Source organism: Coregonus clupeaformis, chromosome 30, assembly GCF_020615455.1.
Source record: "Coregonus clupeaformis isolate EN_2021a chromosome 30, ASM2061545v1, whole genome shotgun sequence".
NCBI classification, from domain to species: domain Eukaryota; kingdom Metazoa; phylum Chordata; class Actinopteri; order Salmoniformes; family Salmonidae; genus Coregonus; species Coregonus clupeaformis.
Window position 1 is genome coordinate 8,857,602 of NC_059221.1, and position 24,397 is coordinate 8,881,998.

Sequence of the window (24,397 nt, forward strand, 5' to 3'; positions counted from 1 at the left end):
ATTGGGGGTCATTCCAAATGGAGGCCAGTCGTATTTCAACAAGCTCCCTATTTCAACAAGCTCCCTCCCCTCTCTTGTCTTTTGCCAAAATGTAGAAATATACAGTCGAGACACTGACCTCTTACATATTCCCTCCCCTTGCACTTTAGTGCCTTGTTGCAAACAGGATGCATGTTTTGGAATATTTTTATTCTGTACAGGCTTCCTACTTTTCACTCTGTCAATTAGGTTTGTATTGTGTAGTGACTACAATGATGTTGATCCATCCTCAGTTTTCTCCTATCACAGCCATTAAACTCTAACTGTTTGGCCTCATGGTGAAATTGTCAGAACGCTGCGTGTGGATGTGGTGCAGGGAATCAAGCGCAGGAACAAGGGTGTTCGTCAACAGACTTTAGTAATCCAAAAACAGGTGCATTGCCAACCCAACCGGGAGGCAAGAACAAATTACGCACACAAACAACAGTGAGCAAAAACAAGAAAAGGCGCACGCAGTGCGGACTCTCGATACTAACAACACGAGAGAGGAAACTCCTCAATAGCAACAGCTGACAATAATAATCACACATAACACCTGACCCAACACACGATAACCAAATAGGAAACAAAATCAAACACCAACAAGGGACAGGTGTACAAACAGACAAAACCAAACAAACATGAAACATCGAATGGTGGTAGCTAGTACTCCGGGGACGACGACCGCCGAAGCCTGCCCGAACAAGGAGAAGGAGCAGCCTCGGCCGAAACCGTGACAGTACCCCCCCCTTGACGCGCGGCTCCAGCCGTGCGCCGATCCCGGCCTCGGGGACGACCAGGACGACGCGGAGCAGGGCGCGTAGGATGACCCCGATGGAACTCGGTCAGCAGGGACAGGTCTAATATGTCCCTCCTCGGCACCCAGCACCGCTCCTCCGGGCCGTACCCCTCCCACTCCACGAGATATTGGAGACCCCCCATCCGGCGTCTCGAATCAAGGATGGACCTCACAGTGTACGCCGGAGCCCCCTCGATGTCCAACGGGGGCGGAGGAATCTCCTCTATCTCATAATCCTGGAGTGGACCAGCTACCACCGGCCTGAGGAGAGACACATGGAACGAGGGGTTAATATTCCTGTAATCAATAGGCAGTTCTAACCTGTAACACACCTCGTTCAACCTCCTCAGGACTTTGAATGGCCCCACAAACCGCCGACCCAGCTTCCGGCAGGGCAGGCGGAGGGGCAGGTTTCTGGTCGAGAGCCAGACTCGATCTCCAGGTGCGTATACAGGCCCCTCACTGCGGTGGAGATCGGCGCTCGTCTTATGCCGACGGATGGCCCGCTGCAGATGGACGTGGGCAGCGTTCCATGTCTCCTCCGAGCGCCGCACCCACTCATCCACCGCAGGGGCCTCGATCTGGCTCTCGTGCCAAGGTGCCAGAACCGGCTGGTACCCTAACACACACTGGAAAGGGGTTAGTTGGGTGGAGGAGTGGCGGAGAGAGTTCTGCGCCATCTCGGCCCACGGAACGTATCTCGCCCACTCCTCCGGCCGGCCCTGGCAATAAGACCTCAGAAACCTACCCACATCCTGGTTGACACGTTCAACCTGCCCATTACTCTCCGGGTGGTAACCCGAGGTAAGGCTCACCGAAACCCCCAACCGTTCCATAAAGGCTCTCCACACTCTGGAGGTGAACTGGGGGCCTCGATCAGACACTATATCCTCGGGTACCCCGTAATGCCGGAAGACATGGGTAAACAGAGCCTCAGCGGTCTGTAGGGCAGTAGGGAGACCCGGCATGGGAAGGAGACGACAGGCCTTCGAGAACCGATCCACAACGACCAGGATGGTAGTATTCCCCTGTGAGGGGGGAAGGTCTGTAACAAAGTCCACCGAGAGGTGGGACCAGGGTCGTTGTGGAACGGGCAGGGGTTGTAGCTTACCCCTGGGCAAATGTCTGGGCGCCTTACACTGTGCACACACCGAACAGGAGGAGACATAAACCCTCACATCCCTGGCTAACGTTGGCCACCAGTACTTAGTGCTAAGGCAGTGAACTGTCCGGCCGATACCTGGATGTCCAGAGGAGGGGGACGTATGAGCCCAATAAATGAGGCGATCGCGTACCTCGAGCGGAACGTACGTCCGACCCACTGGACACTGTGGAGGACTTGGGTCGGTGCGTAACGCCCGCTCGATCTCTGCATCGACCTCCCATACCACCGGTGCCACCAGACAAGACTTTGGTAGTATGGGAGTGGGCTCAACGGACCTCTCCTCCGTGTCATACCGCCGAGACAGGGCATCTGCCTTCCCGTTCTGGGACCCAGGGATGTGTGATTCTGTCAGAACGCTGCGTGTGGATGTGGTGCAGGGAATCAAGCGCAGGAACAAGGGTGTTCGTCAACAGACTTTATTAATCCAAAAACAGGTGCATTGCCAACCCAACCGGGAGGCAAGAACAAATTACGCACACAAACAACAGTGCGCAAAAACAAGAAAAGGCGCACGCAGTGCGGACTCTCGATACTAACAACACGAGAGAGGAAACTCCTCAATAGCAACAGCTGACAATAATAATCACACATAACACCTGACCCAACACACGATAACCAAATAGGAAACAAAATCAAACACCAACAAGGGACAGGTGTACAAACAGACAAAACCAAACAAACATGAAACATCGAACGGTGGTAGCTAGTACTCCGGGGACGACGACCGCCGAAGCCTGCCCGAACAAGGAGAAGGAGCAGCCTCGGCCGAAACTGTGACAGAAATCCCAGAGTGGTTTCCTTTTCTCTCCGGCAACTGAGTTTGGAAGGACGCCTGTATCTGCTCAAAGGGATATTCAATGTCTGCTTTTTATATTTTGACCCACATACCAATAGGTGCCCTTCTTTGCGCGGCATTGGAAAACGTCCCTTGCATTTGTGGTTGAATCTGTGTTGGAAATGCACTGCTTGACTGAGGGACCTTACAGATAATTGTATGTGTGGGGTACAGTGATGATGTAGTAATAAAAAAATTATGTTAAACACTGTTATTGCACACAGAGTGAGTCCATGCAACAAATCTTTACTCCTGAACGTATTTAAGCTTGCCATAACAAAGGGGTTGAATACTTATTGCCTCAAGACATTTCAGCTTTTCGTTTTTTAATTCATTTGTACACATTTTGAGAAACATTTCCACTTTGACATTATGGGGTATTGTGTGTAGGCCAGTGAATCTCAATTTAATCCATTTTAAATTCAGGCTGTAACACAAACAAATGTGGAAAAAGTCAAAGGGTGTGAATACTTTCTGAAGGCACTGTACAGTACAACCTCTCCCATCTCTTTCTTTCTTTCTCTCTCTCTCTCTCTCTCTCTCTCTCTCTCTCTCTCTCTCTCTCTCTCTCTCTCTCTCACTTTTCCACAGAGATGCCACCACTGACTTTGAGGCTCCAAATCAATATCAGAGATCATGCATTAGATTAGAGTGGACTGAAACAAATGCATTTGTTCCATTTTCTTACTCGGCACAATGCCAGTCTTAGATTTTGTCATTACTAGTGCCTCCTCCTCATGAGATGGCTAACTGTCGATACATTGTGAGGAAGGGGAAAGAAATGATTCATAGTCTGAAAAGTACAGTGGGGAGAACAAGTATTTGATACATTGCCGATTTTGCAGGTTTTCCTACTTACAAAGCATGTAGAGGTCTGTAATTTTTATCATAGGTACACTTCGAATGTGAGAGACTGAATCTAAAACAAAAATCCAGAAAATCACATTGTATGATTTTTAAGTAATTAATTTGCATTTTATTGCATGACATAAGTATTTGATACATCAGAAAAGCAGAACTTAATATTTGGTACAGAAACCTTTGTTTGCAATTACAGAGATCATACGTTTCCTGTAGGTCTTGACCAGGTTTGCACACACTGCAGCAGGGATTTTGGCCCACTCCTTCATACAGACCAGATCCTTCAGGTTTCGGGGCTGTCGCTGGGCAATACAGACTTTCAGCTCCTTCCAAAGATTTTCTATTGGGTTCAGGTCTGGAGACTGGCTAGGCCACTCCAGGACCTTGAGATGCTTCTTACGGAGCCACTCCTTAGTTGCCCTGGCTGTGTGTTTCGGGTCGTTGTCATGCTGGAAGACCCAGCCACGACCCATCTTCAATGCTCTTACTGAGGGAAGGAGGTTGTTGGCAAAGATCTCGTGATACATGGCCCCATCCATCCTCCCCTCAATACGGTGCAGTCGTCCTTTCCCCTTTGCAGAAAAGCATCCCCAAAGAATGATGTTTCCACCTCCATGCTTCACGGTTGGGATGGTGTTCTTGGGGTTGTATTCATCCTTCTTCTTCCTCCAAACACAGCGAGTGGTTTAGACCAAAAAGCTCTATTTTTGTCTCATCAGACCACATGACCTTCTCCCATTCCTCCTCTTGATCATCTAGATGGTAATTGGCAAACTTCAGACGGGCCTGGACATGCGCTGGCTTGAGCAGGGGGACCTTGCGTGCGCTACAGGATTTTAATCCATGATGGCATAGTGTGTTACTAATGGTTTTCTTTGAGACTGTGGTCCCAGCACTCTTCAGGTCATTGACCAGGTCCTGCCGTGTAGTTCTGGGCTGATCCCTCACCTTCCTCATGATCATTGATGCCCCACGAGGTGAGATCTTGCATGGAGCCCCAGACCGAGGGTGATTGACCGTCATCTTGAACTTCTTCCATTTTCTAATAATTGCGCCAACAGTTGTTGCCTTCTCACCAAGCTGCTTGCCTATTGTCCTGTAGCCCATCCCAGCCTTGTGCAGGTCTACAATTTTATCCCTTACACAGCTCTCTGGTCTTGGCCATTGTGGAGAGGTTGGAATTTGTTTGATTGAATGTGTGGACAGGTGTCTTTTATACAGGTAACGAGTTCAAACAGGTGCAGTTAATACAGGTAATGAGTGGAGAACAGGAGGGCTTCTTAAAGAAAAACTAACAGGTCTGTGAGAGCCGGAATTCTTACTGGTTGGTAGGTGATCAAATACTTATGTCATGCAATAAAATGCAAATTAATTACTTAAAAATCATACAATGTGATTTTCTGGATTTTTGTTTTAGATTCCGTCTCTCACAGTTTAAGTGTACCTATGACATGCTTTGTAAGTAGGAAAACCTGCAAAATCAGCAGTGTATCAAATACTTGTTCTCCCCACTGTAGGTCATGTTCTCATCAATGCAGACACTGATCAATGCAGAATATTAACTACATTTTTATTGATATACTGTGGGAGAACTTATATTGGAGGAGAGATTTGATTTAGTGATAACATAGGAGTCACATGCTAGCTGGTCTTCCCAGGTGGGACAATGAAACTGATGGACGAAGTGGCTGGAATCGTGGCATTCCGACACTGCAAGACCAACATAGTCACCACCTCTGTGGATGCCATCAACTTCCATCGCAAGATCATGAAAGGTAAGGAAATGTTCAACTCTGATGTCCATAAGGGTGTCCCTCAGAGCTTAGTCCTTGGTCCTCTCCAATTTACTATAAGTAATGTAGAACAAAATGTGTCAATTACAAAATAATATATGTATGTATTTGTATAATTACCGGTAATTCTTTACAGATTTATATTTTCTACCTTTTTATTTTTTGGTTCATTCCAAAAAAAAATTGATACTCATTCTAATAACTTGATCACTGAATAACAGAGTCAATTACAAACGGTGCTAATAGCTATGGGCATTAGCCATGCTAATTAGAATTATTAGCATGGCTGCTGTGGTGCAACAGTACTGCTGCTTTCATGATGCTCCTTCTAGTGTTAACCTGTTAACTGAACACACCATTACCTGAGTGCGTCAAATCCAACTGCCTATATTTTTTACCTTAGACAAGCAGCATGTTGCGTGTAGATTAGCTAACCTGTGTCACATTTAAGTTAATCAAGACCCAAACACTTTTGATGTACAGCATATCTGGAAAAAATATGGTATTTTACCTCATTTGTCATTTGTACGTTTCCTGGCTGGGCAGTTGTTCCTTATTGCGCTAGTGAGAGGATATGAATCATTGATGACACTCCATTACCTCCTCCTTCCCTCCTGTTCCTTTGACTGGTTGTCGCTGCAGTGAGTCATTTATTCTCTGCTTGAGCCACAATCCTCTCAGATTAGTGAGCGCAATAGGAGCTTTCCCACAGAATGTTGACGTACTGTAGATCTTTGGTGAAGGCCATTATGATTAAATCCGACAGAGGGACACATCAATTTCTGAAAAATGTACATTCCATCTGCATAATTTGAGTGAGAAACTGTCATTCTGTGACATCGTTGACCCTTATGCCATGTCACAATCTTGGCTCAGCAGAAATTACCCATGAAACTTCAGACCTACCTCTTTCCATCTGTGTGACATGAACTTGACAGAGCTTTTACAATTTGTGAATATTTTATAAACAGTGTTTGACTCTAAAGTCATAAAACCATTGTCAGTGTTATCATTCCAGGGTGTTATTGGTTGTTTAGTTTCCCATGCTCATGATTTTCAAGACAGTTTGTTCTCAAGCAAACTGTCTTCATCAGGTTTCTCATGGAATCCATATAACTAACCGATGAGGTGCATTTGATGTCCTGGATGGAGGGAGTTGACACTTGCATCTGTGGCAAGTAGCCTACCAGCCCTTAGATTTGCTTCTATCTAAGCAGTTGTCTTCATTTCTTGCCATGATTGGGGAGACTGTACCCTTACAGTGAAGGTAGCAGTTTGAGGCTTAGCAGTGAGCACTAAAGTTATTGTGTGATATTATCCAGATACACAGTGCTGTATTTGTGCCAGTGATGCCAGTGTTATAATTGTCATCGAGCATGGTGTTCCCATCCCTCGGTGTAGGGATCAGTAGCAAACAGCCACAGAGGTAGGAGGTCTGTTAGCATTAAGAGAGTGTAGTCGAAATAGTGCCTCTGCATCTCATCCATTAACAGTGGACAGACTCACTTAGACCTCACAGATAGACTCCCCAGACAAAAACATAATCAATACTGTCACTAAGTCACCTGCCTCTGCAGCGTCCTGTGTAGGCCTATGGGTTCAGACCGTGTGATCACTGTTGAATGTTATGCAACCGTTTGTCTTTTCAGAGAACATTGACAATACGAGAGTCAAACAGGATGCTAGTGCATCAGGAATGTGTAGTTACTCAGCACTGAAGGCTGGTATTCTCTTCAACCTGTCAACCACACAAGGTTGGGGGGTGTTTCTGTGTATTGGTGATGATTGAAAAGATTGTAAACAGTATGCTCAGAAAGTGGCAGCTTTCAGACTGATTGGTTTATGAGTTGTGGGTGGTCCCATTGACATCTAACACATCTCCCCTTGGCCTACTCTCTGCACGCACACAATTCATTCTGTGTTCTCTGTGTTTATACAGGACTTTGACTTCTGGTTCTGTCGGTTAGGTGGCCTGTATAGCATGTGCTGCTAACCACTAACTACTGTGACTTCTATTGTGAAACTGTGGAATGTTTTCTGACCTCAGAACGGCACTGAACTCTGCTACAAAAACACCATAATACTCAATGTTTTTATTTATTTATTATTTTGTAAAAAAAAAAGGGGGTAGATCACTTTAATATTGCAGATTGTAACTTCCATCAATGTAATTGTCTGCATCATTTTTTAAAAACATTTTAGTTATTTAGCAGACACTCTTATCCAGAGCAACTTATAGTTAGTGAGTGCATACATTTTCATACTGGCCCCCCGTGGGAATCAAACCCACAACCCTGGCGTTGCAAACGCCATGCTCTACCAGCTGAGCTACACCAACTGAGCTACCAACTGCATCACTTCCAATCCCCCATATATTTTTTTGCGCAAATATATACAGTGAGGGAAAAAAGTATTTGATCCCCTGCTGATTTTGTACGTTTGCCCCCTGACAAAGAAATGATCAGTCTATAATTTTAGTGGTAGGTTTATTTGAACAGTGAGAGACAGAATAACAACAAGAAAATCCAGAAAAACGCATGTCAAAAATGTTATAAATTGATTTGTATTTTAATGAGGGAAATAAGTATTTGACCTCCTCTCAATCAGAAAGATTTCTGGCTCCCAGGTGTCTTTTATAGAGGTAAGGAGCTGAGATTAGGAGCACACTCTTAAAGGGAGTGCTCCTAATCTCAGCTTGTTACCTGTATAAAAGACACCTGTCCACAGAAGCAATCAATCAATCAGATTCCAAACTCTCCACCATGGCCAAGACCAAAGAGCTCTCCAAGGATGTCAGGGACAAGATTGTAGACCTACACGAGGCTGGAATGGGCTACAAGACCATCGCAGAGCAGCTTGGTGAGAAAGTGACAACAGATGGTGCGATTATTCGCAAATGGAAGAAACACAAAAGAACTGTCAATCTCCCTCGGCCTGGGGCTCCATGCAAGATCTCACCTCGTGGAGTTGCAATGATCATGAGAACGGTGAGGAATCAGACCAGAACTACATGGGAGGATCTTGTCAATGATCTCAAGGCAGCTGGGACCATAGTCACCAAGAAAACAATTGGTAACACACTACGCCGTGAAGGACTGAAATCATGCAGCACCCGCAAGGTCCCCCTGCTCAAGAAAGCACATATACAGGCCCATCTGAAGTTTGCCAATGAACAACTGAATGATTCAGAGGAAAACTGGGTGAAAGTGTTGTGGTCAGATGTGACCAAAATCGAGCTCTTTGGCATCAACTCAACTCGCCGTGTTTGGAGGAGGAGGAATGCTGCCTATGACCCCAAGAACACCATCCCCACCATCAAACATGGAGGTGGAAACATTATGCTTTGGGGGTGTTTTTCTGCTAAGGGGACAGGACAAGTTCACCGCATCAAAGGGACGATGGACGGGGCCATGTACCGTCAAATCTTGGGTGAGAATCTCCTTCCCTCAGCCAGGGCATTGAAAATGGGTCGTGGATGGGTATTCCAGCATGACAATGACCCAAAACACACGGCCAAGGCAAAAACGAGTTGCTCAAGAAGAAGCACATTAAGGTCCTGGAGTGGCCTAGCCAGTCTTCAGACCTTAATCCCATAGAAAATCTGTGGAGGGAGCTGAAGGTTCGAGTTGCCAAACATCAGCCTCGAAACCTTAATGACTTGGAGAAGATCTGCAAAGAGGAGTGGAACAAAATCCCTCCTGAGATGTGTGCAAACCTGGTGGCCAACTACAAGAAACGTCTGACCTCTGTGATTGCCAACGAGGGTTTTGCCACCAAGTACTAAGTCATGTTTTGCAGAGGGGTCAAATACTTATTTCCCTCATTAAAATGCAAATCAATTTCTAACATTTTTGACATGCGTTTTTCTGGATTTTTTTGTTGTTATTCTGTCTCTCACTGTTCAAATAAACCTACCATTAAAATTATAGACTGATCATGTCTTTGTCAGTGGGCAAACTTACAAAATCCGCAGGGGATCAAACACTTTTCCCCGTCACTTTGTGTGTGTATATATATATATATATATATATATATATATATATATATATATATATATATATATATATATATGCGCAAAAAAAGTCGGAAGTTTACATACACCTTAGCCAAATACATTTAAACTCAGTTTTTCACAATTCCTGACATTTAATCCTAGTAAAAATTCCCTGATCTTAGGTCAGTTAGGATCACCACTTGTGAAATGTCAGAATAATAGTAGAGAGAATGGTTTATTTAAGCTTTTATTTCTTTCATCACATTCCCAGTGGGTCAGAAGTTTACTCAATTAGTATTTGGTAGCATTGCCTTTAAATTGTTTAACTTTGGTCAAACGTTTTAGGTAGCCTTCCACAAGCTTCCCACAATAAGTTGGGTGAATTTGGGGCCATTCCTCCTGACAGAGCTGGTGTAACTGAGTCAGGTTTGTAGGCCTCCTTGCTCGCACACGCTTTTTCAGTTTTGCACACACATTTTCTATAGGATTGAGGTCTGGGCTTTGTGATGGCCACTCCAATACCTTGGCTTTGTTGTCCTCAAGCCATTTTGACACAACTTTGGAAGTATGCTTGGGGTCATTGTCCATCTGGAAGACCCATTTGCGACCAAGCTTTAACTTCCTGACTGATGTCTTGAGATGATGCTTCAATATATCCACATAATTTTCCTTCCTCATGATGCCATCTATTTTGTGAAGTGCACCAGTCCCTCCTGCAACAAAGCACCCAAACAGCATGATGCTGCCATCCCCGTTCTTCACGGTTGGGATGGTGTTCTTCGGCTTGCAAGCATCCCCCTTTTCCCTCCAAACATAACGATGGTGATTATGGCCAAACAGTTTTATTTTTGTTTCATCAGACCAGAGGACATTTCTCCAAAAAGTACGATCTTTGTCCACATGTGCAGTTGCAAACCGTAATCTGGCTTTTTTATGGCAGTTTTGGAGCAGTGGCTTCTTCCTTGCTGAGAGGCCTTTCAGGTTATGTCGATATAGGACTCGTTTTACTGTGGATATAGATACTTTTGTACCTGTTTCCTCCAGAATCTTCACAAGGTCCTTTGCTGTTGTTCTGGGATTGATTTGCACTTTTCGCACCAAAGTACGTTCATCTCTAGGAGACAGAACGCGTCTCCTTCCTGAGCGGTATGACGGCTGCGTGGTCCCATGGTGTTTATACTTGCGTACTAGTGTTTGTACAGATGAACGTGGTACCTTCAGGCGTTTGGAAATTGCTCCCAAGGATGAACCAGCCTTTTGGAGGTCTACAATTTTCTTTCTGAGGTCTTGGCTGATTTCTTTTCATTTTCCCATGATGTCAAGCAAAGAGGCACTGAGTTTGAAGGTAGGCCTTGAAATACATCCACAGGTACACCTCCAATTGACTCAAATGATGTAAATTAGCCTATCAGAAGCTTCTAAAACCATTTTCCAAGCTGTTTAAAGGCACAGTCAACTTAGGGTATGTAAACTTCTGACCCACTGGAATTGTGATACAGTGAATTATAAGTGAAATAATCTGTCTTTAAACAATTGTTTGAGAAATTACTTGTGTCATGCACAAAGTAGATGTCCTAACCGACTTGCCAAAACTATAGTTTGTTAACAAGACATGTGCGGAGTGGTTGAAAACCGAGTTTTAATGCTCCAACCTAAAATTCCGACTTCAACTGTGTTAGGGATTTTATTTCTATGTTAGACACAACAGCAGGGTTGGAGTCAAGTCAGTTTGGAATTCGGTCTGTTCAGGATGTGAATTGAAATGTAATTCATTAATTGAAATATCCATGGGCTAAGGTTTTGTTTATGGGCGGTCAGGATAATTTCACCCAAGTACTGCTAACTAAATATGTATTGTTTTGTATATGTGACCAATTCGGTTTAGCACACCAACTGAAGACTTTCCGCCAACAAGTCCAGGGCCTGTATTCATAAAGTCTCACAGTAGGTGTGCTGATTTAGGATCAGGTGCCCCCCTATTCCTTGTAATCTTATTCATTCTGATCTAAAAGACAAAACTGATAATAAATCAGCACTCCTATTTCAGACGCTTTATACGGGCCCAGTAAAGTGTGGCAGTATCTAAGGAACTAAAAACATGGTGGGGTATATTGGTTTGTCCTGTGTTATTTATTTGAAAATAGGCTGGAATGGAACATTTGCAAGATGAAAGGCTTGCAAGTTCATTTTGATAAAAGCAAAGTGTGGAAATGAATTGATGTGGCAGTGTGTGGCGCATGTCTTAGAGCACTGTAGGTAATACAGAGCTTACCCCTGACACACACACGCACCTATCCTCACCTACTCTGCTCTGCTTCATTCTCGGTCTTGCTTTTACTGCCATGCCAAGGGGCTTATACTACCACCAGCATAAACTCCACCCTTTTGGAAAGGATCCCCACCTAGTTTACACAGACTGCATCTCTACAGCCCAGACACTTCCTAACCATATCACAGAGATAGAACGGTGAACCTGCCTTTAGTCTCCCATCAGTAAGCACACCTTTCCATTTCAGCTACGTTTCCATTTCAGATGCCGACAATCAGCTATGTTTCCATTTCAGACACTAATTTCAGACAGTATTACAGACCCTGATCATAAGGCCTTTGTTTTCAGGGAGACCGAACGGTGGTTTTGAACATTATTGTAATTTCTGCTGCGCCATTGCTTGAAAAATAATGTTTTTAAAAACATCCATCTCTTTTAATAATTAATTTGGCACTTTATACATCCGTAACCCATCCGTAACCCATCCGTAACCCATCCGTAACTCATCCGTAACCCATCCGTAACCCACTGATCTGAACATTTATATTCCTAGCAATCCCACTGAGCCTTAGAGGCTGGCATCACATGCAAGAGGAAAGGTGTAACGTGTATCATCACAATCAACACCACAACTGATTTTAAATTAATTTAAATAGAAATTCTTAAAATCATATGGGCAATTTTTGGTTGATCTGCTTTCTCCTTTAATACGTTTTTTTGTTTGCTACGTTTTTGATATCATAATGGATTTGGCAAATATTATCCCCCAAAAAATTATAACTGAAAAAACTAAATTGTGTGTGTGTGTGTGTGTGTGTGCACACGTGCCTGTGTGTGTACTTACTCAGGGCACTGAACCATGTGCAATTTTAAGGGGCAGTACAATATTTTAAACAATTTTGAAAATTATTCTAATGCCCTTTTTTGTGTAAGAGCTGATGGATTATAATTTGTTTTCAGCCTGTTCAGGTGGGATGGAGTTCTAGTTGCATAGAGCAGGGTTTCCCAAACTCGGTCCTCGGGACCCCAAGGGGTGCACGTTTTGGTTTTTGCCCTACCACTACACAGCTAATTCAAATAATCAACTAATCATCAAGCTTTGATAATTTGAATCAGCTGTGTAGTGTTAGGGCAAAAACCAAAGGTGCACCCCTTGGGGTCCCGAGGACCAAGTTTGGGAAACATTGGCATAGAGGAATGGAGAGGGGTATGAAAAAATGAAAATAATAATAATGTATACACTAACTGTAAGTCGCTCTGGATAAGAGCGTCTGCTAAATGACTAAAATGTAAAATGTAAAATGAGGATAGTCACAGCTTTCTGTGAGTGTATATCATTTTTTTTTTGTAGGACATTATATTTACTGACATCAAACATGTCTTTATGAAAAAGTATAAACACAAAACGACAGCCTCTGCATGACATCAGCAACCCAGTGCTCCAAATAGCAGACTTTCTGTCAGTAGCTGAGTGTAGATGCGGTGAGGAAATCAAGCGCAGGAAACACGGGCGTTCGTCAACAGACTTTAGTTAACAAAATGCAGCACCAAACAGGCGAACAGCCAACCCAACCGGGAGGCAAAATACAAATTACGCACAACACACACAGTGCGTAAAATGAAGATAGCGCACACAATGCGGACTCTCTGAAAATAACAAACACGAGAGTAATACAAAAAGAGCAACAGCTTGACAATAAACAATACCACATAACACCTGCCCCCACACACGAAAACTAAATAGGCAACCAAATCAAACACTAACAAGGGACAGGTGTACAAACAGACAAAACCAAACAAACATGAAACATCGAACGGTGGCAGCTAGTACTCCGGGGACGACGACCGCCGAAGCCTGCCCGAACAAGGAGGAGGAGCAGCCTCGGCCGAAACCGTGACAGTACCCCCCCCTTGACGCGCGGCTCCAGCCGTGCGCCGATCCCGGCCTCGGGGACGACCAGGACGACGCGGAGCAGGGCGCGTAGGATGACCCCGATGGAACTCGGTCAGCAGGGACAGGTCTAATATGTCCCTCCTCGGCACCCAGCACCGCTCCTCCGGGCCGTACCCCACCCACTCCACGAGATATTGGAGACCCCCCATCCGGCGTCTCGAATCAAGGATGGACCTCACAGTGTACGCCAGAGCCCCCTCGATGTCCAACGGGGGCGGAGGAGTCTCTTCTATCTCATAGTCCTGGAGTGGACCAGCTACCACCGGCCTGAGGAGAGACACATGGAACGAGGGGTTAATATTCCTGTAATCAATAGGCAGTTCTAACCTGTAACACACCTCGTTCAACCTCCTCAGGACTTTGAATGGCCCCACAAACCGCCGACCCAGCTTCCGGCAGGGCAGGCGGAGGGGCAGGTTTCTGGTCGAGAGCCAGACTCGATCTCCAGGTGCGTACACAGGCCCCTCACTGCGGTGGAGATCGGCGCTCGTCTTATGCCGACGGATGGCCCGCTGCAGATGAACGTGGGCAGCGTTCCATGTCTCCTCCGAGCGCCGCACCCACTCATCCACCGCAGGGGCCTCGATCTGGCTCTCGTGCCAAGGTGCCAGAACCGGCTGGTACCCTAACACACACTGGAAAGGGGTTAGTTGGGTGGAGGAGTGGCGGAACGTATCTCGCCCACTCCTCCGGCCGGCCCTGGCAATAAGACCTCAGAAACCTACCCACATCCTGGTTGACACGTTCAACCTGCCCATTACTCTCCGGGTGGTAACCCGAGGTAAGGCTCACCGAAACCCCCAACCGTTCCATAAACGCTCTCCACACTCTGGAGGTGAACTGGGGGCCTCGATCAGACACTATATCCTCGGGTACCCCGTAATGCCGGAAGACATGGGTAAACAGAGCCTCAGCGGTCTGTAGGGCAGTAGGGAGACCCGGCATGGGAAGGAGACGACAGGCCTTCGAGAACCGATCCACAACGACCAGGATGGTAGTATTCCCCTGTGAGGGGGAAGGTCTGTAACAAAATCCACCGAGAGGTGGGACCAGGGTCGTTGTGGAACGGGCAGGGGTTGTAGCTTACCCCTGGGCAAATGTCTGGGCGCCTTACACTGGGCACACACCGAACAGGAGGAGACATAAATCCTCACATCCCTGGCTAACGTTGGCCACCAGTACTTAGTGCTAAGGCAGTGAACTGTCCGGCCGATACCTGGATGTCCAGAGGAGGGGGACGTATGAGCCCAATAGACGAGGCGATCGCGTACCTCGAGCGGAACGTACGTCCGACCCACTGGACACTGTGGAGGACTTGGGTCGGTGCGTAACGCCCGCTCGATCTCTGCATCGACCTCCCATACCACCGGTGCAACCAGACAAGACTTTGGTAGTATGGGAGTGGGCTCAACGGACCTCTCCTCCGTGTCATACCGCCGAGACAGGGCATCTGCCTTCCCGTTCTGGGACCCAGGGATGTAAGTGATTTTAAACACAAACCGGGCTGGAAACATAGTCCAGCGGGCCTGGCGAGGATTCAGTCTCCTAGCTGCCCGGATGTATTCCAGGTTACGGTGGTCAGTCAAAATGAGGAAAGGGTGTTGAGCCCCCTCAAGCCAATGCCTCCACACCTTTAGGGCCTGTACCACGGCTAACAGCTCCCTGTCCCCTACGTCATAATTCCGCTCCGCCGGACTGAGCTTCTTAGAATAAAAAGCACAGGGGCGGAGTTTAGGTGGTGTGCCAGACCGTTGTGAGAGAACGGCCCCAATACCGGCCTCGGACGCGTCTACCTCTACCTGGAATGGTAAAGCGGGATCCGGATGCGCCAACACCGGCGTCGAGGTAAACAGGTCCTTCAGTCTCCCAAAAGCCCTGTCCGCCTCAGCTGACCACCGCAAGCGCACTGGACCCCCCTTCAACAGAGACGTTATGGGAGCTGCCACCTGTCCAAAACCCCGGATAAACCTCCGGTAGTAATTCGCAAAACCCAAGAACTGTTGCACCTCTTTCACAGTGGTTGGGGTTTGCCAATTACGCACAGCTGACACCCGGTCAACCTCCATCTTCACCCCTGACGCAGACAACTGATAACCCAAAAAGGAGACCGACTTCTGAAAGAACAGACATTTCTCTGCCTTGACATATAGGTCATGCTCCAACAGCCTCCTCAACACTCGGCGCACCAGGGCTACATGCTCTGCTCGGGTAGAACTGTACACCAGAATATCGTCGATGTACACAACTACTCCCTGCCCCTGCATGTCCCAGAAAATCTCTTTGACGAAGGATTGGAAGACTGAGGGAGCATTCATTAACCCATATGGCATGACGAGATACTCGTAATGACCGGAGGTCGTGCTAAACGCTGTCTTCCATTCATCGCCCTCTCTAATGCGCACCAAGTTATATGCGCTCCTGAGATCCAATTTTGTGAAGAACTGAGCACCATGTAATGATTCCGTCATAGTCGCAATCAGAGGAATTGGATAGCTGTACTTCACCGTAATCTGATTGAGACTGCGGTAATCAATACACGGGCGCAGACCTCCATCCTTTTTCTTCACAAAAAAGAAGCTCGAGGAAGCGGGTGAAGTGGAGGCCCGTATGTATCCCTGTCTCAGAGACTCGGCGATGTAAGTTTCCATCGCCTTCCTCTCCTCCTGAGACAAGGGATACACATGGCTCCGCGGGAGGGCTGCTCCTAACTGGAGATCTATCGCACAATCCCCCCGTCTATGAGGCGGCAGCTGCGCCGCCCTAGTCTTACTAAACACCAGTGTCAAATCCTCATACTCGGGGGGGAATATGCAGTGCAGGCATTAGATTCGGACTTTCCACCGAGGTCGCCCCTATGGAAACACCCAGACACAGCCCCTCACACTGAGCAGACCACCCTTTAAGAGCTTTCTCTCGCCACGAAATAGTAGGGTCATGGGTAATCAACCAGGGAAGCCCCAGCACCACCGGATACGCAGGAGAGTCAATCAGATAGAGCTGAATCGTCTCCTCATGACCCCCCTGCGCCTCCATCTTAAGGGGCGCTGTGACCTCCCTAATCAACCCAGATCCTAACGGACGGCTATCTAGGGCATGTACAGGGAAAGGCTTATCAACGGGAAGGAGAGGAATCCCTAATTCTACACAGAACTGGCGATCTACAAAGTTCCCAGCTGCGCCTGAATCGACTAGCGCCTTATGCTGGGAACGAGGTGCTACCTGTGGAAAACAAACAGGCAAGGTTATGTGAACGACAGAAAGCTCTGGGTAAGTAGGGCGCCTACTCACCTGGGAGGACTCCCCAATGCGTGGCCTGCCTTCACCTCCACCGGGGGACCTTCCCCAACACCTAGCCGCGGTGTGCCCTCCACGGCCACAGTTGGTGCAGGGGACGGCCCCCCTCGGGTTCCTACTCCTCCTTTCTCTAGCGCCAGCATCTCCGAGCTCCATAGGGCTCGGCTCGGAGGTGCTGGAGGGTGAAATGGGTGACCCCCATCCGGGACGTCCACGGGTGGCGAGCAGGGTGTCCAACCGAATGGCCATGTCGACTAGTTGGTCAAACGTCAACATGGTATCCCTGCACGCCAACTCTCTTTGGACGTCCTCCCGGAGGCTACAACGGAAGTGTTCTATGAGGGCCCGCTCATTCCACCCTGCATCTGCCGCTAGAGTCCGGAACTCCAGGGCAAAATCCTGTGCGCTCCTCATCCCCTGTCGGAGGAAGAACAGACGCTCCCCTGCCGCCTTCCCTTCTGGTGGATGGTCGAACACGGCCCGGAAGCGGCGGGAGAACTCCGCATAGGTGATGGTAGCGGCGTCCATTCTCCTCCATTCGGCGTTGGCCCACTCCAACGCCTTGCCGGTGAGACAGGAGATGAGGGCGGAGACGCTCTCGTGTCCCGAGGGCGCCGGGTGTACGGTGGCGAGGTAGAGCTCCACCTGTAGCAGGAACCCTTGACACCCGGCAGCGGAGCCGTCGTACGCCCTCGGGAGCGAGAGCCGAATCCCACTGGGTTCCGGAATGTGGACTGGAGGACTGACCGATGGGGATGGTCCGGTAGGTGGGGGCGTGGGTACCCCGCTGCTTTCCCATCGGTGTAGAGTGTTCATCACCCGATCCAAGGCGTGACCGATCTGGTTAATCCGGTCCTCCTGTCCACGAAGACGGTCCTCCATGACCTCTGTCGGCGCGGGTGCTCCTGCTGACTCCATGATGTGATGTGGTATTCTGTCAGTAGCTGAGTGTAGATGCGGTGAGGAAATCAAGCGCAGGAAACACGGGCGTTCGTCAACAGACTTTAGTTAACAAAATGCAGCACCAAACAGGCGAACAGCCAACCCAACCGGGAGGCAAAATACAAATTACGCACAACACACACAGTGCGTAAAATGAAGATAGCGCACACAGTGCGGACTCTCGGGAAAACAACAAACACGAGAGTAATACAAAAAGAGCAACAGCTAGACAATAAACAATACCACATAACACCTGCCCCCACACACGAAAACTAAATAGGCAACCAAATCAAACACTAACAAGGGACAGGTGTACAAACAGACAAAACCAAACAAACATGAAACATCGAACGGTGGCAGCTAGTACTCCGGGGACGACGACCGCCGAAGCCTGCCCGAACAAGGAGGAGGAGCAGCCTCGGCCGAAACCGTGACACTTTCTCTATTTTAACACCAATAAACCCATCCGTTTTCAAATGAATTCAGTAAATGTCAACCTAGCAAGCCAGGCAATTAAAAGCAATTTTCTAAACAATGTTTTGGTTCGTTGATAGCTAGTTAGCTAGCTGGCTAGCCAGTTAAAAAATGACAAGACTATAGCTGACGTCTTAACTTTAGCTACTTTTTATTCTTTATTACAGGAAAATAAATCCACAACAACATAATTATTTACAAGATAATGGCGAGCTTACAGAAAATGGCTTACTGTCAGTTATTCTTGTCATAAGAGGATTTGGTCTGGTTGCTGTGGTAGTCCGGTAACCACAACATAGGACGTTGCGACAGTCACAGAGACTTAAACTTTTTTACAAATGAACCGGAGTACAAATGAAATGTCGATTTGACCAGCGATGCTTGTCACATTCTAATTGTCTACACACATGTCGTTACACCAAGTAAGTAAGCGGGGTAAGCTCTAGACGATCCTGTCCGCCAATCAGGGATGTGTATGTAAATATATTACAATTTTTATTGACACGCCCACATGATCAGACTGACCATTTCAATGGCAAAAGGAGGCTCAGGAAAATAAATGATAAAAAAAAGTATTAATTAGACATACAGTGACGATGTAAAAATGTATTTAAAAAGACCGCTTCGGGGGCTTTAAGTAGAAAGACTGGAGTCAACTCACTACTGAAATAACATCACAGCACAGGGTCATTCGCTCAGGGTCCCGGCTCTATAAAAATAACAGGAAAATTGGATTAACACATGTCAACGTCTCCTTCTGTAATTGCACTTGTCATGTTGTGACCGATTACACACATGTTTCAACAGTATAAATAGCATATCGACAGGCCACACCTTCTATTATTTGACTCCAGGTGCTTTTTTGCTTTCTCAAGTGAAAAATCTCTGGCATCTATTTTTTAGCGTTTCCTTTTTTAGCTCAGCAGGGAGGGGGGAAAGGTGGGGGGGGATAGGCTGCCAGTGTCTGTGGATAGGCAGAGGAGAGGAGGGAGAATCAGCCTCAGCATCAGTAACCTTGAACATGATGTAAGCACAACGGGCCACAGTAAGAAAATACTGAAAATGAGTCAAAGTCCTCTGACTGCGTGTCCCTGAAGTATTTTATATCGTCTCTTGAGGGAGCCAGGAGTGGCATGGCCATTTATTAGGCTCTCTTCTCTGTACAGATGGAAGGTAAAGTAGATACTGGGCAAAGAGCAGACTGGACTAACTAGACAGACAGCTGTTTTATGTAAAATGTTGCACCTCCAAGTATGATATGTCATGTTACATTACAAATGCAATAATTGTATGGTTGTTTAAGACAGAAACTAAAGTAGGGTGGTTGGTCGAAGAGGATGGGTAGCCGTATACTGCAACCGTCTACCAATCCAAAGGTTGCGTGTTCGAGTTGCGTCGGGGACAACTAACATTTTAGCTAAGCCTTCCCTTAACCCTTTTCCTAACCTTAACTTAATTATCCTAACCTTTGTGTTCGTTCTCCTACCCTTTAATGTAAATTCTCCTAACCTTTGTCGTTAGTTCTCCTAACCAGCAATGTAAATTGTTCTCCTAATTCTCCTTTGTTGTTATGATGCAATAAGCAGCCTGGTCTCATAAAAAAAGATGTATAATACTATACGTCCTGAAAGATGTATAATAAGTTACTTCATCCAATTCATATGATATTGTACGACCGCTAACGTAATATATCATACTAAATGGAGGGAAATAAATGTACAAACCAATCCTACGAATTGCCCTGAGGCCAGGTTGCAAAGAGATGAATAAAATATTTAAAGATTTAGAGGGAGGGGGGGAAGGAGTGGGGAGGAGAGGAGAGGGAGAGATGGGGAGAGAGCGAGAGAGATTGGGAGAGAGATAGGGAGATGGGGCAAGGGGAAGAGAAGAGTGACTTAAAAGCCCTGGGTTTTCACTCCTCTTTCTGGCTTCCTCCATCCCTCCCTGCCTCCCTCCATCCCGCTACAGAGCTGGCAGTCTCAGCTTGCCCATTTGAAACTAAAACAAGCGGGGTTGTCATGGCAACCTTCAGTAGACCACATGAAGCAGCCTGCATTTATTTTTAGATGCCTCCAATTAAAAATGATCAGCAACCGGTTAATGGCTGTGCCCATGTAAGAATTGGCACTGAGTAGCTCAATAATTGATATATGTGTGTGTGTGTGTGTATATATATATATGTATATATATATGTATTATATATATATATATATATATATATATATATTATATATATATATATATATATATATATATATATATATGCAAATTAATTACTTAAACATCATACAATGTGATTTTCTGGATTTTTTAGATTCCGTCTCTCACAGTTGACGTGTACCTATGATAAAAATTACAGACCTCTACATGCTTTGTAAGTAGGAAAACCTGCAAAATCGGCAGTGTATCAAATACTTGTTCTCCCCACTGTACTAATTCCAGGGTTTTTCTTTATTTTTTACTATTTTTTACATTGTAGTATAATAGTGAAGACATCATCATTTCTACAGATTGAAAATAAATGTTTTTGCTAACAGTATTATTATATTATTGATCGATTTGACTATGACTTTTCAGATCAGCCAGTACTGCTATCAGCAGGGTTAGCTCCAGGTAAATATTGCAATCCTTCACCCATTCCTGGACCTGTGACCAAAAACAAACTACAAATGGACAGTACCAAAACAAATGATCTAATGATTCTGTCTCTTCGCAGCAAAATCTGCAGAGCTGGGAAGATTGTATCCAACCATATAAATAACATTATATTGGTAGCAAGAATTTTGTATAATAATTTAAATAATATATTCTAAGTTTTGAATCTGGCGTTGTTTTGCGTATCAGTTCATAAACACTATGCCATGGAATCGGTATGTCAAAAATCTCTTCCCAACTATTTTGCAATCTATATTGGATGGCTGTCAATCCTTTGGTCCTTAAATGAAACTTGTATACTTTTTTTATTTATCACAATTTTTCTTTAACCAATTATGGTCTTTAATGCAGGGCCGACAGACAAGTTCTTTACTTTTTCCCCACTTCCACTTTCCTCTTACATTTTTGCGGTAATGCTGCAATTATTTGGTTGTAATTTTGGGTAGAGCAGACATTTCCATATGTTTATGTTCGCTGCATGTGCGCCATAACTCCACCAGTCCTACCTATGATATCATTTACGAAGATTAATTTTTTTTTCAGCAATTAGTATATTTGAGTTTAACCACAATATTTGTTGCATTATTTGTTCTGTCGTTTCTGGAGGATTACATTGAAATTGCAACAAACTTTCTATGGCTTGTTTTAGAAATAGTGATATTTGGGAGATGATTTCATTTTCAAATAACTGAAAGTGAGATGCTGTAATCTGAATAAAGGGGAAAAGGCCATTCTTGAACATTGGGTGAGACAATCTTACTAATTTGCTAGAGAACCAGTTCGGATTTAAGTATAACTTTTGTATGACTGAAGCTTTTAGTGATAGGTCCAATGCTTTAATATTTAATAATTTCTGTCCTCCGAATTCATATTCATTATTTAAATAGGCCCGTTTAATTTTGTCGCGCTTGCCGTTCCAAATAAAATTGAATATCTTTTTCCTCATATAATAAAAAAAAAACTGTTCGCTAGGCGTAGGCAAGACCATAAGCAAATACAGTGAGGGAAATAAGTATTTGACCCCCTCTCAATCAGAAAGATTTCTGTCTCCCTGGTGTTTTGTATACAGGTAACGAGCTGAGATCTCAGCTTGTTACCTGTATAAAAGACACCTGTCCACAGAAGCAATCAATCAATCAGATTCCAAACTCTCCACCATGGCCAAGAACAAAGAGCTCTCAAAGGATGTCAGGGACAAGATTGTAGACCTACACAAGGCTGGAATGGGCTATAAGACCATCGCCAAGCAACTTGGTGAGAAGGTGACAACAGTTGGTGCGATTATTCGCAAATGGAAGAAACACAAAAGAAATGTCAATCTCCCTCGGCCTGGGGCTCCATGCAAGATCTCACCTCGTGGAGTTGCAATGTCATGAGAATGGTGAGGAATCAGCCCAGAACTAAATGGGAGGATCTTGTCAATGATCTCAAGGCAGCTGGGACCATAGTCACCAAGAAAACAATTGGTAACACACTACGCCGTGAAGGACTGAAATCCTGCAGCGCCCGCAAGGTCCCCCTGCTCAAGAAAGCACATATACAGGCCCGTCTGAAGTTTGCCAATGAACATCTAAATGATTCAGAGGAGAACTGGGTGAAAGTGTTGTGGTCAGATGAGACCAAAATCGAGCTCTTTGGCATCAACTCAACTCGCCGTGTTTGGAGGAGGCCCCAAGACCCCAAGAACACCATCCCCACTGTCAAACATTGAGGTGGAAACATTATGCTTTGGGGGTGTTTTTCTGCTAAGGGGACAGGACAACTTCACTGCATCAAAGGGACGATGGACGTGGCCATGTACCGTCAAATCTTGGGTGTGAACCTCCTTTCCTCAGCCAGGGCATTGAAAATGGGTCGTGGATGGGTTTTCCAGTATGACAATGACCCAAAACACACGGCCAAGGCAACAAAGGAGTGGCTCAAGAAGAAGAACATTAAGGTCCTGGAGTGGCCTAGCCAGTCTCCAGACCTTAATCCCATAGAAGATCTGTGGAGGGAGCTGAAGGTCCGAGTTGCCAAACGTCAGCCTCGAAACCTTAATGACTTGGAGAAGATCTGCAAAGAGGAGTGGGACAAAATCCCTCCTGAGATGTGTGCAAACCTGGTGGCCAACTACAAGAAACGTCTGACCTCTGTGATTGCCAACAAGGGTTTTGCCACCAAGTACTAAGTCATGTTTTGCAGAGGGGTCAAATACTTATTTCCCTCATTAAAATGCAAATCAATTTATAACATTTATGACATGCGTTTATCTGGATTTTTTTGTTGTTATTCTGTCTTTCACTGTTCAAATAAACCTACCATTAAAATGATAGACTGATCATGTCTTTGTCAGTGGGCAAACATACAAAATCAGCAGGGGATCAAATACTTTTTTCCCTCACTGTAGGTAAACTGGGATAATACTAAAGAGTAAATCAGGGTGATTTTTCCACAAATAGAGAACTATTTACCTTTCCATGGTAGCAAGATCTTATCTATGTTTGCTAACTTTCTATTAAAATGTATTGGAGTGAGATCATTTATTTCATTTGGGATATGTATTCCGAGTATATCCACATCACCATCAGACCATTTTACTGGTAAACTACATGGTAATGTAAAAATTGATTTTTTTTTGTGATCCAATACGTAATATAGTACATTTATCATAATTTGGTTGTAATCCAGAGAGGTTAGAAAATGTATCTAGATCCTCTATGAGGCTGTGGAGGGATTCAAATTGTGGATTTAAAAGAAAACATGAATCTTCAGCGTACAATGACACCTTTGTTTTTAAGCCCTGGATTTCTAATCCCTTGATATTATTGTTGGATCTGATTTTAATAGCTAATATTTTGATGGCCATAATAAATAGATATGCTGATAGTGGACAACCTTATTTACTCCCCTTGACAGTTTAAAACTTCTGAGAAATAGCCATTATTTAATATTTTACCTAGGGTTACTATAGATGATTTTAAAACATTTTATAAGAGATTCTCCAAAATTGAAATGCTCCAGGCATTTATGCAGTTGAAGTCAGAAGTTTACATACACTTAGGTTGGAATCATTAAAACCTGTTTTTCAACCTCTCCACAAATTTCTTTTTAACAAACTAGAGTTTTGGCAAGTCGGTTAAGACATCTACTTTGTGCATGACACAAGTATTTTTTACAACAATTGTTTACAGACAGATTATTTCACTTATAATTCACTGTATCACAATTCCAGTGGGTCAGAAGTTTACATACACTAAGTTGACTGTGCCTTTTAAACAGCTTGGAAAATTCCAGAAAATGGCTTTAGAAGCTTCTGATAGGCTAATTGACATCATTTGAGTCAATTGGAAGTGTACCTGTGG

General features: G+C 45.2%; 1 long non-coding RNA gene across 1 annotated transcript in view; it reads left to right on the forward strand.

The window, feature by feature from the left end:
- The window catches only part of LOC121545999, a 63,921-nt gene that overhangs the window by 10,808 nt on the left and 28,716 nt on the right, over positions 1-24,397 (forward strand). Inside the window, exon 2 of the long non-coding RNA XR_005996322.1 lies at positions 5,337-5,453. This is a non-coding gene — a long non-coding RNA (uncharacterized LOC121545999). The remainder of the gene's footprint in view (positions 1-5,336; positions 5,454-24,397) is intronic.